Source organism: Oryctolagus cuniculus, chromosome 10 (genome assembly GCF_051225735.1).
Source record: "Oryctolagus cuniculus isolate XC-2025 breed Fujian yellow rabbit chromosome 10, ASM5122573v1, whole genome shotgun sequence".
Lineage (NCBI taxonomy): Eukaryota > Metazoa > Chordata > Mammalia > Lagomorpha > Leporidae > Oryctolagus > Oryctolagus cuniculus.
Window position 1 is genome coordinate 121,625,952 of NC_142876.1, and position 17,991 is coordinate 121,643,942.

Genomic DNA, 17,991 nt, shown 5'->3' on the forward strand with positions numbered 1-17,991 from the left:
GTCTTAATTCCAGTAACTTAGTCTAGTCCGAGTTGCTCCCAGTTGTTCCCCACAGATCCCCCTTTCTTTTTATTTTTGGCGTTGATACGCGCCTGTCTTCGGTGCCCCGCGGCACACACTCTGCTCTGCTTGCTAGAGTTGCCCACAGGTTCTTACAAGTCCTATCAATCAGGCAAACCGAATCCGGGTCCTCTCTTCGCCATGTTGTGAGGAGGTTTTTAGGCGCTGATGCGTGCCTGTGTTCGGTGCCCTGCAGCGCATGCTCTGCTCTGCCTGCAGGTGCTTACAAGCCCTACCAATCAGGCAAACCGAATCCAAGCCTTCTCATTGCCGTATTGTGGGGAGACTTATTGGTGTTGATAACGTGCCTGTCTTCGGTGACCTGCGGCGCATAAGCTGCTAGCCGCCCGCAGGTGCTCATCGCCTCACTAATCAGGCAGACCGAATCCAAGCTCTCTCATTGCCGTGTTGTGGGGAGGCCTTATTTTTCTCTATTTCTCTATCTCCAGGCATTCCTATTTCTCCCATTTTACTTCTATCTTCCAGCATTCCTATTTCTCTCATTTTACTTCTAAACTTCTGTTTCTCTTATCCCTGCGGCTTCCCGGCGGCGCCCGCCCCAAGGTTGCTTCTTGGCACCTCGCCCCGCGGCAGCTTCACGGTTCTGCGCGGCTTCCCGGCGCCTCGCCCCGCCGGCGGGTTCCCGGCTCTGCGCGCACACTCCGCGGTCTCCACGCACTTCGCGCCCGCACCACGGCCTCGCGCCAGCCCCGCGTTCCCTATCTATTCACGCCCCGTGCTCTCTCTGCACGCGGCGGCTTCCGCGAATGTTTCCGCCACCACCGGCATTCAGTCCAAGTTGCCCGGACTAACCTGGCAAATTCCAACCTGGCGGCCCACGTCTCTGCCTCTGGTTCCAGATCTTCACCTCTTGCTCCCCGGGCTGACTTGAAGAATTCCAAGATGGCTTCCGTTTCCGCCTTGGCCTGCACTCGCGGCTTCATCCTCCCTAACATTTTTCTCTACCCGGTATGTTTCCCTAAGTTTTCTTCCAACAATATTCCTCCCTCATTTCTCCTGGCCTCTCCCCACAGTCCGTATCCAAGTCTAAGTTTCTTATAGGTTTCACTTTCACTTTCAACCTGCAGTCCGTATCTGAGTCTAAGTTTCTTCTTGCTTTCACTTTAAATCCTAACTTCTTTCCCACAGTCCGTATCCGAGTCTATGCTTAGGCTTTCAATAGCTTCTTCCGGCACCTTTTTCGTCCGGCTTTTCCCTAGGCTGTTTGCTAGTCTCTCTCTCCGGTATTTTCCCATTTCTTCCTGTTTCTTCCCTCCTAGGTTTCCTATCTGAGTCACGGCACCATTATGTCGCTCCCCGTCTTCGTGGAGGAACGACACAGGACCCTGCGCTGTTCTTTCGTCTGCTTGGCCCTCCCCGGGTTTGCTGCTGGTTCTTCCCGGGTTGGCTACTGACCCTTCCACCTCTGTGGAAGGGCGGTTCCCCCTGCCACATTCCCCACTTCCACGGGGGAGCGTCACACTGCCGGCCGGCTCTCTCGGGGGCTGCACAGGTGTTCCTTCAGATAGATGTTCCCCTTAGATGTTCCTGGTGCATGCCGTCTCTCTCCTCCTTTGTAGTCCTCTTCCACCAATCCCAACTCTGCTACCCACACGCCGAGTACGCTGCTCTCCTCCAATCAGGAGCAGGTCCCACAGTTTATTGGTTGAACTGGAGGCAGCTGTGTAGAAGCTGTTTCCCTTCTCAGCGCCATATTGTGGGAGAGCAGATGCATAGAATAAGTCTTAATTCCAGTAACTTAGTCTAGTCCGAGTTGCTCCCAGTTGCTCCCCACAATGGCCAAGTGGGATTTGTCCAGGAATGCAAGGACGGCTCCACATTCACCGACCAATGAAAGTAGAAATCCCATCAGCAGAGAACAGAACACGTAATTGTCTTGAGAAGACAAAGCATTTGATAAGATTCAACACCCCTTCATCATAAAAAATTCTCAATGGATTATGTATAGAAGGAATGCACCTTAAAATTATAAAAGCTGCATAATATAAGCCCACAACCAACATCATTCATAAATGGGAAAACCTGAAAGCATCTCCCCTAAGAGTTGAAGCAGTACAAGGATGTCCACTTTCTCCATTCTCATTCAGTGTAGTATTAGAAATCTTAGCAAGAACAATTAGGTAACACAAAGAAGTAAACAGCATCCGAATTGCTTAATTGTTTAAAGGAGGAAGTGAAAACACCCGTGTCTGCAGATGACATGATTTTATAGACAGGAAAATCTAAACACACTGCCAAAAACTCATAAGAACTGGTAAATGAACTCAGGAAAGTTGTAGGGGATGAGGCCTACATACGAAAAAGTCACATTTTGAAATACAAATCATCAACATGCTGAAAGAGGAATCAAGAAATAAATTCCATTCACAATGGCTACAAAATATTCAGGAACAGATTTAACTAAAGAAGTCAAATATTTTTATGATAAAAATTAGAACACAAACACACACACAAACAGAAGGATATTCCAAGTTCACTAATTAGAAGAATACAGTTAAAATGTCCATACCAATCAAAGGAATCTAGAGAGTGTATGTAATCCTCACACTACCAATCACATTCTTTAAAGAAATAAAGAAAAACCCAAAATTCATGTAGAACCAAAAAAACACAGAATAGCCCAAGAAATTTTTAGAAAATAAATAAATAAATAATTCGGGAGGTATCATAATACCAGACTTCAAAAACACTACAAAACAATAAAACAAGATCTGATATACAAATTAACGGAAGAGAATGGAGAATCCAAAAATTAATCAATGTTTATCTAATCAATCACTTTCTGACAAAGGTGCCTAGAGGGCACACTGGAGAAAGGACAGTTTCTTCAATACACGGTCCTGACAAAAGTGGGTCCACACATGTAGAAGAATGAAATTCCATTTCCTACCTCTCACCATAAACAAAAGTCAACGTAGGATGGATGAAAGATGCAAATGGCACACCTACCCACTTTTTCTTTAAAAAAAAAAAAAAAAACTAGACAGGAAATATTTTGGGCTTTTTGGGCCTAAGATCTCCGTCACTTTCCTTTTCCCTTTCCTTCCCTCCTCCTTTCTCCTTTTTTCTTAAAAACCTTCTAAAATGTAAAAACCACTCTTCAGTCACAGGTTATTAAAAGAAAAAAAGGCTCCAGTCGTGGTTTGCCTCCAAGACAGTTTCCCTACTTCTGGAAAGGGGGAATTAACACCATTCCTGTGCTTAATTAAATTATTTGCTTTGTTTCCCTGGGAGAAGTGAATGGGCCCATGTGTGTAAGGTATTTTTCCACCTGAGATTACACAGGAACCACAAAGCCACGGTTAGCTGGAGTCAGTTTGGAAAGAATGTTTTTTGCATAAAGTTGATCGAGAATTCAGACGGCCCCACAAATCTGGTTCCACGTGTTCCACGTTTAACCAGGAAAGAGAACTGAAAAGAGTGACCAGAAGTTAATCAGAACAACTCTGACTCAGTTACTGATCTCCTGGCAGATGGCACATGCAGTCTGGAAGAAATGGGCTTACTCACAAAGTCAACCATTTGCTACCAACAGGAACCCACGTTACTTGGAATGTGGGGAAGTCTACAGCGGGCACTCGCAGAGAAGAGCTCCTCGCTGCAAGCCCAAGGAGCCTCGCTGAACGGGAAGAATCGCATTCTGGGGAGTCTCGTCACCACTGCCGGCTCTGCAAAGTGTCGCACTCCCAGTACAAACTTTGTTTTTCTATTTATTTATTTATTCTCCACATCACAGAAAGGACACTTCAGAGAGAGGCAATGCATCTGTTCACTGTTCTGTCTATGAAATCAGTGCTTGGCTCTCCAAGAAAATTTTAAAAAGCAAACACAATATTGCAACTCCTAAATACAAAATAGTAATTCTCATCCCTTTTTGTGGCTTACTGAGTGAATTATTCATTTACAAGGTCTTTGTGGATGCACGTTAAAGGCTTAAGGAGAAAGCAGTTCAACAAGGCATGCACATTGTCTCAGTAACACCTGGCAAGCCAGAGCAGGGGAGGTTCCAGCACAGAATGGAGTCTCCTAGAGAATGTATGTGTCTGAGAAACACTGGAAAATGACTCTAAAATAACCCCTTAATTTTGAAAGAAGAAAATGTCTAGGGAAAAAAATATAGTACCTACTGAATAAAAAAAAAGTGGCTAAACAGAAATCAATCTTCTTTGTTCATTTTAGATAGCTAAAATTGCTAAAGCGGTTAAGGTAGCATACAATTTTTCTTTTTGAAGAATTTTGTCCAGTTTGACAAGTAAATAAATGTTTAACTTTCTCCCTCTTTTTACTGCTGCAAAAACAAGAAGAAATGGAAAGTAACTGCAGCACGCTCACACATATTAGTTTCTTTCTCTACATGAAACACACAATGAGAACACTTTATAGATGAATTGTGCTTTCAATTGAATAGAGAACTGTGGACTAGCTTTGATTTTCTGGAATTGGATAATTTGTCACAGTTTTGCTCTTAGAAAAATGACAACCCAAAGGAAAACTAGTGAAGAGTCTTCTTTTTTTCAAATCATGATTTTAAAAAACTGTATTTTTGATGCACAGAAGTATTTTAAATATATAATTTTAAAAATTACTGTTATAAGGCTGTCATTATGAACGACCACAGGATTTTAACTTTGAACACAAACTTTCACACTTCAAGCAATATTTTCACTAAAAAAAATATCATTTACAGATTGCTTAGTGGTCAATACGATCTTGTCTGATCACCTATTCCTTATTTATTATTACTTTAAATAAATATGAACAGACTATTAAATTTTCTTTGTATATAGCCTATACACACACATATATATAATTTTAAATTCATTTTCTTCTAATATTATACATTACATAATATGCCAAGACAGTTAAAAGAAGATCTAAATAGTAATTGCTCCTATCACAAAACCGGAAAGTAGAAGAGAATTACGTTTGCAAACCTGAAAAGATAAAGGTGGTGAACTGAGGTCCATTTGTCCAATTATGGAATAGAATCACCTAATCCCAGCCAATTGATTTTACTTTGTTATGTCAGGGCAAATATATTCTATCTTTTTTCCACTCATCTTAAGTGCCAGGGCTAACATCCATGTAACAAAAGACACATTACCAAGAGGAAAAGAGAAGCCCTTTTATTTCATAACATTTTATGTGACAGAGCAGCCTTCAGAATGAGAGCGCCAAACACTATATGTTTATACTAAGTCTGACAGAAGAGGTAGACAGCTGTGGAGCAAGGTGAGTGGAAAAACTGGGCATTATTTAATTATAAAGGGAATAATACTACACTAGCAAGGAGTATGATCCAATGACAATGGGTATGAACAGAGGATACCGGGTATGAGCCAAGGGTAACAGGTCTGACCCTAAGGCAGCAAGAGTGACCCAAAGGTAACAGCGTCAATCCAGTGGTAACAGGTCTGACCCAAAGGTAGCAAGTGTGAGGAACAAAGGGTACTGGGTATGATCCAAGGGTAATCAGTCTGATCCAAAGGTACCAAGTGTGATCCAAGGGTAATAGCTATTATCCAGTGGTCACAGGTACGATCCACTGCTAATGGATATAACTGAGGGGTAACAGGAACCTGCCAATGGCAACGACTACAAACAAAATATAATAGGCAAAAACCCAATGTCAAGAGGTATGATCCAATGTTAACGGGGCAACCCAACACTAACAGGCATAATCCAATCAATGGCACTAGTCAGGAGTCAATGGGAAAAGTGTGATTCAGCGGTAAAGAACATGATCAAAGCTTAACAGGTCTGAGTCCACCCATGCCAATGGGTGTGATGAAGTGGTAACGGTATGGTCCAATGGCAATGGCCATGGGTACGATAGAACCGTAACAGGAAGGACCCAACGGTACAGGTATGATCAGAGTGTAATGGGTGCCACCCAATGGTAATGGCACTGATCCACTGTAGATGGACTGTGGGCTACATCAGAAAGGTGAGGAATGGAATCTTGAGCCCAACAGTTAAAACACAGTATTTTTCCAAACAATAAAAAAGAACAAATTGTTTCAGATCATTGATAACTAATTTTCTAAGATTTAACTTGACAGGTATGCCAAAAATCATACCCATATTTTTCTTCTTCAAATGACTGCAGAGTTATATTGTGTTTTTGTTAAAGATGAACAGAAAGGAAACGTCTAAGATGCATGACTGTGCTTTCAGGATTAGGTGGGTTCAACAGGAGATTCTGGGGACCACTGGGACAAGAATGTTCAATTTACCTCCCCCATCCCAACCAAAATTAGTAAACTGTTGGCGTAAAAAATCTAGAAGCATAGTTTGATAAGCACAGGTCTATAGTTTGTGAAGTTACCCTGCGGAAAAAAAAAAAAACACTGTGCCTACAACATGAGAGGCTCTTCAAAAAGTTCACAGAAAATGTGCATTAAAAAAACTATACATGGATTTCAAAAAGTTTTGGATTAAACACATGTATCTTTTAATTCTATTTTTCTATGACCTTTATGAAGTCCTCTCATATCTTACCTTACTCCTATGTCTCCTGGGGTTGATATTTGGGAAATTTAAAGGAATGTGGCTTCTCTCAATCTACTTGACATGTCCAGAGGACACTTGGATAATTATGACTTCGTGGATATCTTCATCCTACGCTAATTCAAAGTGATTGCATCTGTACCAATCCTGAAGGAAATGCTGATACTCAACAATTCCTTCATCACTCTTTGGGAGGAACTCATGGGCTGGCTTCTCATTGCTAAAGTTAACCAGGACACTTTCATTGCTGTGAAGAGTAAAATCGCTTTTTGCCATTTTCATTAGATACTTTCTATATGTAGCAGACAAATTCAAAATGATTTTTTTAAGATTTAGAAATCATCTTTGAGTATATGGTGTTTCTAAATATGAAACAAATCACTTACTCCCTAAGTAACACTCATGGAAAAGAATGACTTTAAACAAAGTGTGAGTTTACATGAGCAGGAACTGTCCTCATACCATGTGCCAGATTCAGACAAGCCAACAATGAACCTCTCCTCCCTAGACACATGAAAGCCTAAGACAGCCAGGACCACAGACCACACTCCTGTCATCCTCCAACGTCCGACGGCAGCATCCAAGGATTCACCTGCAACAGACCTTGGGCCAGTTTCCGCAAATGTCACCCACCTCAGAATTTTGACTGTGGAAGCTCCTTTTCTCTGAAAGCAGCAATAGGCATACAGATTTCCAGAGAAACAGCACACAGCCTCCTCCCCTTTCTTCTTCACAATCCAGACCCTCCCCAAATCTGAGACCAGTGCTGGCAACAAAAGAGGAAAGGAAAAACAAAACAGGACAAAACAAAACACCTTATTGCTCCTTTGTTCCAAATACTTGGAATACAAAATTGTCATTATAATGCTTTAGTCACTTCTATCACTCCTCCACTTCTATCCCACTACTATCTATGGATAAGAAAAAAAAAACAGAATAGAAATTATTGAAACAGGATCATAGACTCTACATCACTTGGTTTAATCCTCAAACATGAGAACATGTCAATAATATAATCATGATGGAGTCATGGATGCAGTCCATTCCATGGACTGTCCCATTCAATAATCTCATTCTGTTCTCATGACAGGCAGACAGAATGAACTCAATAGGGTTTTATTCCTTCAGGAAGCAGCATATGATTTCATGTCGGTGGACTTGCCCAGAATATAAATCTGACACATTACCTTCTGTCTGAAAGTACAAGAACATGGAATTATTGCCTAAACCATTTGACAAGCCTCCCTTTGAATGGAAATGATGCTTGTTTCATTTCAAAATGCTTCTCACACAGAACAAAGAGAAACATGCTCCCAAAAATCCAAACACGGTAAGAGACTTGGCTTCCTTCTTATTCTGGGTTCTTACGAAACATTAGGCTCAATCACTTTCCTTTTGATTTTGAAACTGAACCATTTAAGACACACAGAGATTCCCCTTTAAGACAAGGACACATTTAGGCATCTGCTGTAGTCATCCAAACAATGCAGATGTTGGAGTTAAAACAGAGAGTATATGGCCATATAAAGATGCACATTAATTTCCTAGTGCTTCACTTGAAGGAAAAATAAAGTCAACACAAGGAAAGGTGTAACACAGGGAGGGGAGGTAGTCCACAGTTCTCAAAACTCAAGTGTTTCTCTTCTATCAAAGAGGAGACGCTAAGGAAAAGCCCATAACCCCCAAGTCTCCCCCATCTGGGTCTCATCTGTAATCTTTTGGCAGTGAACAGAATATTTTGCTTTGAAATTGTTCAACAGATACCAAAAGTGTTGCCCTATTCTAGAAAAACCAGGTTCAACTCAAATTTTTCCAGGTTATTTGCATTTAATAAGTTGTCTGTAACATGTGTCTTTGCATACTATTAAGGTCCATACAATACTAGCTATCCTAAGTCCAGCTAACAGGCCTGCTGATGTATGCAGTGTCTACAGGCACCACACATACATTAGGTGAATTGTTATTAAACCTATGATTCTTTCCTTAGATTTCCATTTTGCAACCAAAATTGTTTTCATGCATCATTCCTCTAAAACAGTTCAAAAACTCACTTATAAAACACCATCAAAGCATCTGTTGAAATTTGCTGGGCTTGGTACCAAAAAAGGAATAAATTGTACATTAATCTTTATAATTAAATGTTCTTATTTAATGTTCATGAATATTTTAAACATTAATTATATAATCCAGTGATGTTCTACAATCAATTCATGGTATATGAGTAGGAGAAATGCTCACTCTGATATAGGCCTGGAAATATTAGATCATACCTTTTCTGAGTTATGAGTCATGATTTTCTAAATATTTAAGCTGCACTGTTGCCAAAGATGCAATGTTGATGTTTTTCTTGTCACCGAAGCATCTTTTCTTCTTTCTTGGCAAGAAAACAAATGAACCACTCCAATCTGTGAGTCAGAAGCTAATAATTTTTTAAAGATAGTCTCAGCTTCAAGTAGTTTTCCTCTAGAAAATAATGACCCACAATCTCTCAGAAGTTTAGTCACACAGTATGCACTTCCAAGAATAGAAGCCGTGTGTGGATTTGCTTGGAAACACTCACTGATGTCTTTCACTATTGACAAACTCATTCCACTCTGAGTCAGGGTCTGAAATTTGAGTCATCGGCTGGTGGGAGCCCAAAGACTAGTGAGGAACACAGCTCCGAATCTCTCCCCTCCTCCTCGACGACGTGCTATTCCTGGGGCTAACCATGATCTGTGTTATTTGACTTCAGAATTTTCGATGACATTGACAAAATGGATCTGAGCTGCCTCACTTATGGAACGTATGTGTGCCCAAGTACCTTATACGCACAGAATTTCAGGATTCAAGAGACACGGCTGCACAGCAGGTCCCCTTGATGGGGTCAGAAGGGTCATCTGACCCTCAGAGCAGCCGTGCATGAAGAGGTCATTTCCAAGCGCAGGTAAAATCAGGGCTCTTAGACAAACATGACAGTGAACCCGTGTTAAAGATTTTATTTCACTTGTAAGATGAGAGGGAATCAGGCAGATGCTCTAAATGATTCAAAGGAAAATCAAAAGAGCAAAAATGTACACGAGCAAAGGAAGGCTATGATGAGACAGGAGTGGGAAGAGCCTTCGCTCCATGGGAGGGAGAAAATCAATTAAAACCACTGGCAGACAGGAAACAATTCATGTATCTACTCTGTTACCTGCTTTCGAGGAATTTTGAGACAGTTCCTAGATAATGAATAGGGCCAGAACGTAGTCACCAGGAGGGGAACACTAAGGGAGACTCAGAGTTTTCAATTCAGCATTTTTTTCTGAGCATGAATGCTTAATAAACAATTACAACCTGAGAGAGAGAAAAGCTCCAAGAACAAGGGAGACCACAGTCAAGTGTGTGCACGAAGCAACACCTCCAAGCGCTGTGTGAATGACAAAGGTAGGGTTTTTTTAAAATTTTTTTTTTTTTTTTGGACAGGCAGAGTGGACAGTGAGAGAGAGACAGAGAGAAAGGTCTTCCTTTTGCTGTTGGTTCACCCTCCAATGGCCACCACGGCTGGTGCGCTATGGCCAGCGCATCGCGCTGATCCAAAGCCAGGAGCCAGGTGCTTCTCCTGGTCTCCCATGGGGTGCAGGGCCCAAGCACTTGGGCCATCCTCCACTGCACTCCCGGGCCACAGCAGAGAGCTGGCCTGGAAGAGGGGCAACCGGGACAGAATCCGGCGCCCCGACTGGGACTAGAACCCGGTGTGCCGGCGCTGCAGGTGGAGGATTAGCCTAGTGAGCCGCAGTGCCAGCCCAAAGGTAAGTTTTGAAAACAGAACTGTACACTCTAGCACTATACAGAACTATGCACCCAGCACCAGGTCTTCCCTCTCATCCCAGACTTTCTCACTTCACATAAGGACCAGAGCTACTCAAATCCCCACACAACTGCCTACTCCTCACTTCGAATCACCACCAATCTACCATCAAGCCCTGGCCATCAAATCATTCATCCTAATTTATTCTAATTTTCAATCTCTACAGTTCCAACTCTTGCTTGAATTGTCAGGTCTTTGTTGCAAGTGAGTTTGCACTCTCATGCTCACTCTCGCTCTCTCTCTCTATTGGATAAACCTCACAAGCTCCCGCCTCCATTCTTATCTCCCTATAACTCATTATCCACAGAGCATCCAATGTGATCCTTGAAAACTATTTCATCAAGTTCTTCCATGCTCATACCCAACAGACATAAGGACTCAGAACAAAATCTAATCCCTTGCCACACACGGTAAAGGTCATACAATCTGCCAGTGTGCTCTCTTTAATTCTTCTCATTTGCCCCCCTCCACGTTCAACTTGTTCCACATCTACAGAGTCCCACTCCTTCTCAGATACTCAAACCAGGCTCTTACTCCTTCCAGGTTTATCCCCTGCATCGCTCCCTCTTGTCCCCGACACTTCAATGCCTGACTTCTGTTTTTCACTCAAAGGCATCTTCCTCAAGGAGAATGTGCTGCCCCTTGACTGTAGTAGAACTCTTCAGGCACGACTATTTTTTTGTTTTTGCTTTCTTTAGAATAACTCATTGCTGAATAAAATTCAGGACTGTTTAATTTGTTATGCATCACCTACTACTGCCTTTGTCCTACAACACAAATAATCTAAGACTAGGAATCATATGTTTCCTGTTCAAGGTTGCTGATGACCACAGGGAAAAGGTTAAAATAGTGTTGGCCTGCAGTCAATATTAACTGAATGAATGACTTAATAATGCATGTTTACCCTCAAAGAAGTAAACTACGCTTCTCTGATGATGTGAAATTTACAGAAATTTCCAGAGTTCACGACAGACTCAGACCTGCTAAGGGAAGCTTGCTTTGACAACATTTGATAAAGTTTGCTTTTGACAAACTTAGAAAATCTGTCACTTGTAGGGTAAGCAGGCAAGAAAAAGCGGATTTATTTTCTCAGGTTTTCCATCGTTTCATTCAGGAAAGACTGATGCGGATTTACTTTAAGGGGTCAAATCAAAGTCTACACTAGGAAGTGCTCCAGCACTGCAGGTGGACGGAGAAGGTCCTGCAGGTGCGCAGCACTGGGACAGCCGTGAGCATATGGGGCTCCGTCACACTCCCTCCAGGATGCACAGCAGAGAGGCAGCCATTTCTATCATGTGACATGGAGATAACTGCTTCTATTTCTGCCACCGAAACACAATGCTGCAATACACTTAGAGATCTTAATTCTCAATTAAAGCAGACAACCCTCACTCCATAAAACAGAATCACTGTTCTGCACAGCTGAACCGAGGAGTTTGGCTTTAGAGGGGGAAAAAAAGGCTGAAGCAAACAACAAGAAATGGATTCAGTTCCTTTCCCTGTGGAGGTTAAAATGGAGGGGAACTCCTTGCTATGTTGTTCTGGGGCTTGAGTTCATCCTCCCTCTCCATCCCCAACTGCCCGAATTCTAGATAGGAAATCTGAATTCAACTTGGGACTTTAGCACAAGTGTCTCCGTCTCAGTCACATGGAGTAGCACTTCAGTCCAAACCAATGACTTCCTATCAGCTGTACTGTGCCCTGCATCTATTCTTTTCTTTTCTTTTCTTTCTTTTTTTTTTTTTTTTTTTTTTTTGCAGTGAATCCACCAATATCATCGTGAGAATGCACTTTGGAAAAGAAAACGCTGTGCCAAAACGAGGCCTTGTTGTCATTAAACCCACAAAGCTTCCCATGTCCTCCCTGAATCAGTTTCTTTCAAAATTCCTCTCTCCCTGCTTTGTGAGACACAGGTTTGTGCCAAGAGTTGCCACCAGCAGAGCTAGTGTAATAAGTGAATGGTGAGTCTGGCGCCGTGGTGCACTAGGTTAATCCTCCGCCTGCAGTGCTGGCATCCCATACGGACGCCGGTTCTAGTCCTGGTTTCTCTTCTTCCAGTCCAGCTCTCTACTATGTCCTGGGAAAGCAGTAGAGGATGGCCCGGATCCTTGGGCCCCTGCACCCACATGGGAGACCAGGAGGAAGCACCTGGCTCCTGGCTTTGGATCAACATAGCTCCGGCCATGGTGGCCATTTGGGAAGTGAACCAATGGAAGGAAGACCTTCCTCTCTGTCTCTCTCTCTCTCTCACTCTCTGTAACTCTGTCAAATAAATAAATAAAATCTTTAAAAAGAAAAAAAAAGAAGTGAATGGCATGGATGGATTCTGCTGTTCTGAGATCCAGACATGAATGGAACATACACAGAATAAAAATCTGTGCCAGGAAAGATAGGCAACCCATTACCAGTAAGCACGTAAAGCTACAGATACTGGGGGAATGCTCCAATGTCATCACACTGTGTCTCCACCAAAATTCCGTCTGATTTGCTATCATCACTCACAAGCCACTGTGAAGTCTGCCTGTCTGCCTCATCGATCCTGGGTGACTGTTGGCTCCCCGAGCCCAACGGCGATCACTAAGCATGGGCTTCTTTAGCCAACAGCAAACCCTCATAGCTCACTTACCTGGTGATCCATGCTAGAAATCTCTATTTTTCTTTGTTTGCAGCAATAGTAACAGCCAACTTTGTGTAGAAATACTTCCTGATGACTGAGTGATCTCCAGGCACTAATCCCTGTGCTGGGGCACAAGGTGCCTCCACAATGCGTCTACACTGGTGACAGGCACCATCACTAGGGCTCCGCAGACAGGAACTTATTGACTTCTGAAGAAGACCCGTGAGGGACATAGGAGTCTCCCCTTCACATGTCTTTACTGCATCGGAGCCATGTCACAGGAGACAGATTAACAAGAGAAAAACCATCACAAGCTTAACACCATGGAGAATCATGGCCATGTGGGAGACACCCAGAGAAAGGAGAGGCTGGAAATCCAGTCCACCAGAGTCCAGCGCAACGAAGAGGAGCACTGGGAAGCCTGGCGCAGAAGTGTCCAGGATAAGCATGGTAAACCAGCGGCAGGTTTGTTCCAGATGGAAGTCGTGCTTTCTCCATGGAGGGAGGTCCTCCCGCTTCAGGGTCACCCTCCTCTCCCCAGGGACAGAGGCATCTCCCCAAACGGAGGTTCCCTGATAAATAAAAATCCCCTCCACCTCGGGGCACTTCCACCTTGCTGTCAGAGTTCCACCTCTGTCACCAGCTTCTCTACGTAGTCCTGGTGCCAGAGAGAAGGACTTTGGGGTAGTTCATTCTGGCCTCCTATCAACATATTTCGGGATGCCACAAACTGGTCTGGTTCCAGGACCAATGAGACTGCAGGATGTAATCATGTTCACAGAATGAGGAGGTGATGAGGCTGGGAAGAAAGTCTCCCTATGGTGCCAAAAATTACGTATTGCTCAGTATAAAGAAAGTGAGACCGAGGCTCAAAACATCTGAAGTGACAGCCCCTCCTGGCATAGCCCAGGGCCACTGGAGAGGCCAGGAACACCACAGGGACTGTGTCAGGTTGGTGACCTAGACTCTCCCCTGTAACACATGTGCTCTGCATTGCAAAATGACAGCATGACCTCACTGCCCTCAGGAAAGTGTTGTCTCTACTAATCCAACCAGACGGGAGTGGGCGTTAGCCGCAAGTGGTTCCTGAGACACAAGTGGCACCAAGCGGCAGAATCCCGACACAGATTCCGTCCAAGCCAGGGTAGGATCCGTGTCAGAAACTCACTCTCCCCAACCCCCTCTCCTTGTGGATAACAGCAGCTCAGAAGTCTACCCTGCTATTCCCACGTACCTCTGTTTCGTGATTGTGATGTTTTTCTGGAAAAAAAAAATCTTAGGAAAAGTCCCTGGAAATGATAGTCCAGGATCCATCAGGAACATGAACAGTGCCCTCCATCCCACTGTTATCATTTGCCTTTTTTTTTCCCAAAGCTAATAAAAACAGAGTCCTGACATATATGAGAACCAGAAATCTGAAACAATATTCTCGAATTATAACACCATAAAATTAGGTGAAGCAAGATATACAATGGTTTTTGTCATCAGTGAAAAGATAATAGTGACAGATGCATTCTCTTCTAAAGATGTGTTGTAATTTCTGCCCAATCACACCCTCTTCTAAAAACTGCTCCAGCTGCCACCTTTTTGAAAAGCTGTGTTCCAACACACCTGTGTTTTGTACATCACAGTTATTACTGCGCCAGGCTATCCCTGTGTCAGAGTTCAGAATACAATAGCCCAATTCAGACACATGAAGCAGAAGGTCAGGACAACCTTCCCTGTCCCCCTGGATGAAGTACAATCATCAGGGAATTCTCTCATCTGCCTCACCTGAAAGTAGGTCCAAGACCCTCACTCCTCTGGGGTCCTGCCTCACACCTAGGAAGGGAGGAGGGAATGCCACACCGGAAAACCAGGAACAAACAGGAATGTTGAGGACCCTGGATTTACTACAAGTAGAGTTCTTTAGCCACATTTCCACGTTACTGCCCGTTCTTTATTCAACCTAAGTAAAAAATTCAATTTCCTCTGATCTTCAGGTTTTCACTTCTGAAGATCTTCATGTGACATAAAGCTCTGTGAAATGGATTTATGATGCTTTCTCTTGTTCATCTGTCTTTCACTGGACGGGTGTCACCCATGACCCTACACCTGCTTGGACTGGGCCGGCCAAGGATCTTGAATCCTTGGACTGGCAAAATCTTAATGCTTAGTGGAGCTGGGCTCAAAAATGAATTTGAACAACAGAGAGATCAGACAGGAGAGGGAAAGAAGAGTTCTTGAGGACAAAAGCAATAGTGAATCTACAGACCTTCCTTTCTCTCATTGCAAAGTTTCTGTTTTCCTAAACCTGATGGTCTGAGCCAGATACTTCTTTTTTATGTGGAGTTTTAGCCACATCCCTGGACTCTCCCTGGTGGACGCCAGCAGTACCCCTCCACACTTCTGACAGTCTAGATTTTGTTCTATGCATGGCAGCTACCCCATGGAGCAAGGGTCAGCCCCTGTAGATAGTCAAGTCCCTGGATGCTGAACGAGAGACACGGGTGAACAGAAACCCAGAGGGGACAGGGAGCAGCCACCGTTCTCTTACAACCACAGTAGGCCTTGGGGTTAAAAGTCAACGTTCTGGGGCCAGCGATGTGGCGTAGCAGTAAAGCCGCCACCTGCTGTGCTGGCATCATATATGGGCACTGGTTGGAGTCCCGGCTGCCTCACTTCTGATCCAACTCCCTGCTATGGCCTGGGAAAGCAGTACAGATGGCCAAATTCCTTGGGCCTCTGCACCTGCATGGGAGACCTGGAGGAAGCTCCTGGCTCCTGGATTCAGATCAGCACAGCTCCAGCCATTGCAGCCATCTGGGGAGTGAACCAGAGGATGGAATACCTACCTCTCTCTCTCTCTCTCTCTCTCTCTCTCTCCCTCCCTCCCTCCCTCCCTCCCTCCCTCCTTCTCCCTCTCCCTCTCTGCTTCTCTAACTCCACCTTTCAAATAAATAAATATTTTAAAAAATAAAAATAAAAAGTCAACGTTCCTTTCTTTCCTTGTGAACTGAAACTACTACTAATAAGAAAAAGTAAAAGGAAGACAGAGACCAGAAAGTCAGCTAGCTGAGTGTCAGCTCAGTCACATCATCCCAAAGACGGAGTTGTGAGAAGAGACAAGATCCCCACACCACACAAGAGATTAAAATACCAGATACGGAGAAAATCTATCACGTAGAAGAGGGACAGACACAAAGCTGAGGAGGTGAAATACACAAACAGACAAACCAATGATAAAGACACAGGACACAAGAGGAGGTGAAATATACAAATAGACAAACTGAATGATACAGACACAGGACACAGGGGCGAGGAGATGCCATGCCCTGGATGGAAGGAGGAAATGAGCAGATGGACACAAGGAAGCAAGGACTCGGAGAGGCCTGGCAGCTGCAACCCAAGTCCTTACGTCTGAAACAAGAAGAACAGAATCGTTTTTTTCCCACTGAAATAATTCTACTTAACCCCTCTTTGCAATCAAACAGTTTATATTTGAACACTGGCATGGCTACATTGAGCCCAAATCATTGTTGAAAACTCAATGCTGATAGCTAAGATACAGTCCTGGTGTTCATACACATTCTTACAGTATTTCTAACAGTGTGTGTGTGTGTGCAAACATCGCATGCTGCATCCTTCTTGATACCCACCAGCATGTTAAAATGTTGTAAGATCAGTCCAGCTAATTATCCTGGTCTATTCTCTTTGTGAAACCTTTGAGCCAGAGATTGTGTGTCCTTCCAGCATATTGGAAAGATTCTATTGTTTTAGGTATTTTTCCGTCTCTCAGGGTGCATTTTTAAATTTTCCTAAGTTTTAACACTATCCTCAGAGTTTCTGGTGTACAACCAAAAGCACACCCATAACACATAGGCCTGCCCACAAGGAAAACCCCATGGACATAGCAAACTAACAGACAGATTCCCAGCTTGCCCTGCCAGGTACCTGTGACTCCTGCTCCTTTCCTCTGCTTGCGACTGCTGGTATTAGGCAAGTCTTTGTGAAAAAACAAAAATCTCTCCATGATTTGCCATCACTTCCTTCAACAATGAGACACTTCAGGAACAAACATCTGTGGTGCTTCCAATTCTCACCGTGAATGAGCGGCAAATGAAGCTGGAATGTGGGTCTGCCCATTAGAGGCTCGCTGATCAGAGACAGGGCCAATCAATCCCATAAGCCCTTGCTCAAGGCCAAATGACAAGGAGTTTGGCGAGCTGAACGGAGACCATTTTTTTTTCTCTAAATACTGCTCGCTGTGGTGTTGCTCTGTCTTTCTGTGTGGAGTCGTATGGCCACAAGCAAGCAAAGAACCGCACTGAAGTGATTTAATTTTCCCGACTTCAGGCAAGTTCGCAGTGAGCGCCACTAGGTATGGAAGGCATCACGTGGGGAAAACGAGAGGCGCACAAGCATTCCCTGCTCTGTGTCACACGATGGGCCAAGTCTTCTATCTGCAGTTACCCCTTCTAATCACCACAATGGCTGTGACCCTGAAACAGGCACTAGCGCCGTCTTGTTCAGGGCTCAGCTATGGACAGTGGGATCCTTCCCAGACCCCTGGTGGGGGAGATGTTCATAATCCCAGCAAGGTGCAGGAATGGATCCTGGAGGGAGGCTCCGCTGTGCCAGGCTGCCAAGGCTCTATGTGTGGGGGAAGTCACTCAGTCAGGAGGGCTCTCAAGACAGCTGGTGGCTCCTGAACCATCCAGTGACACCGAGTTACAAATCGCAAAGCCTAATCCCTAGTGACTTTGTGTGTTTAGCAAATTAAAGTCACACCCAGAACTACAGCTGCCACGGAGCCAGGGGCTGTGCCGAGGGAACTGCAGGGCACAGCACACAGACGTACCAGAAATGCAGACAGATGGCTGCTGCAGCCGCCGACGCAAACCACTGCCGCCGGTGCTGGCCTGGGTCACGCGAGACACGAAGCCGCAGGTTTCAGTGGCTCAGTCCCTGT

General features: G+C 44.0%; 1 long non-coding RNA gene across 18 annotated transcripts in view; it reads right to left on the bottom strand.

The window, feature by feature from the left end:
- LOC127487206 (uncharacterized) overlaps window positions 1-17,991 on the bottom strand; it is a 330,743-nt gene that overhangs the window by 198,482 nt on the left and 114,270 nt on the right. The window lies entirely within an intron of this gene.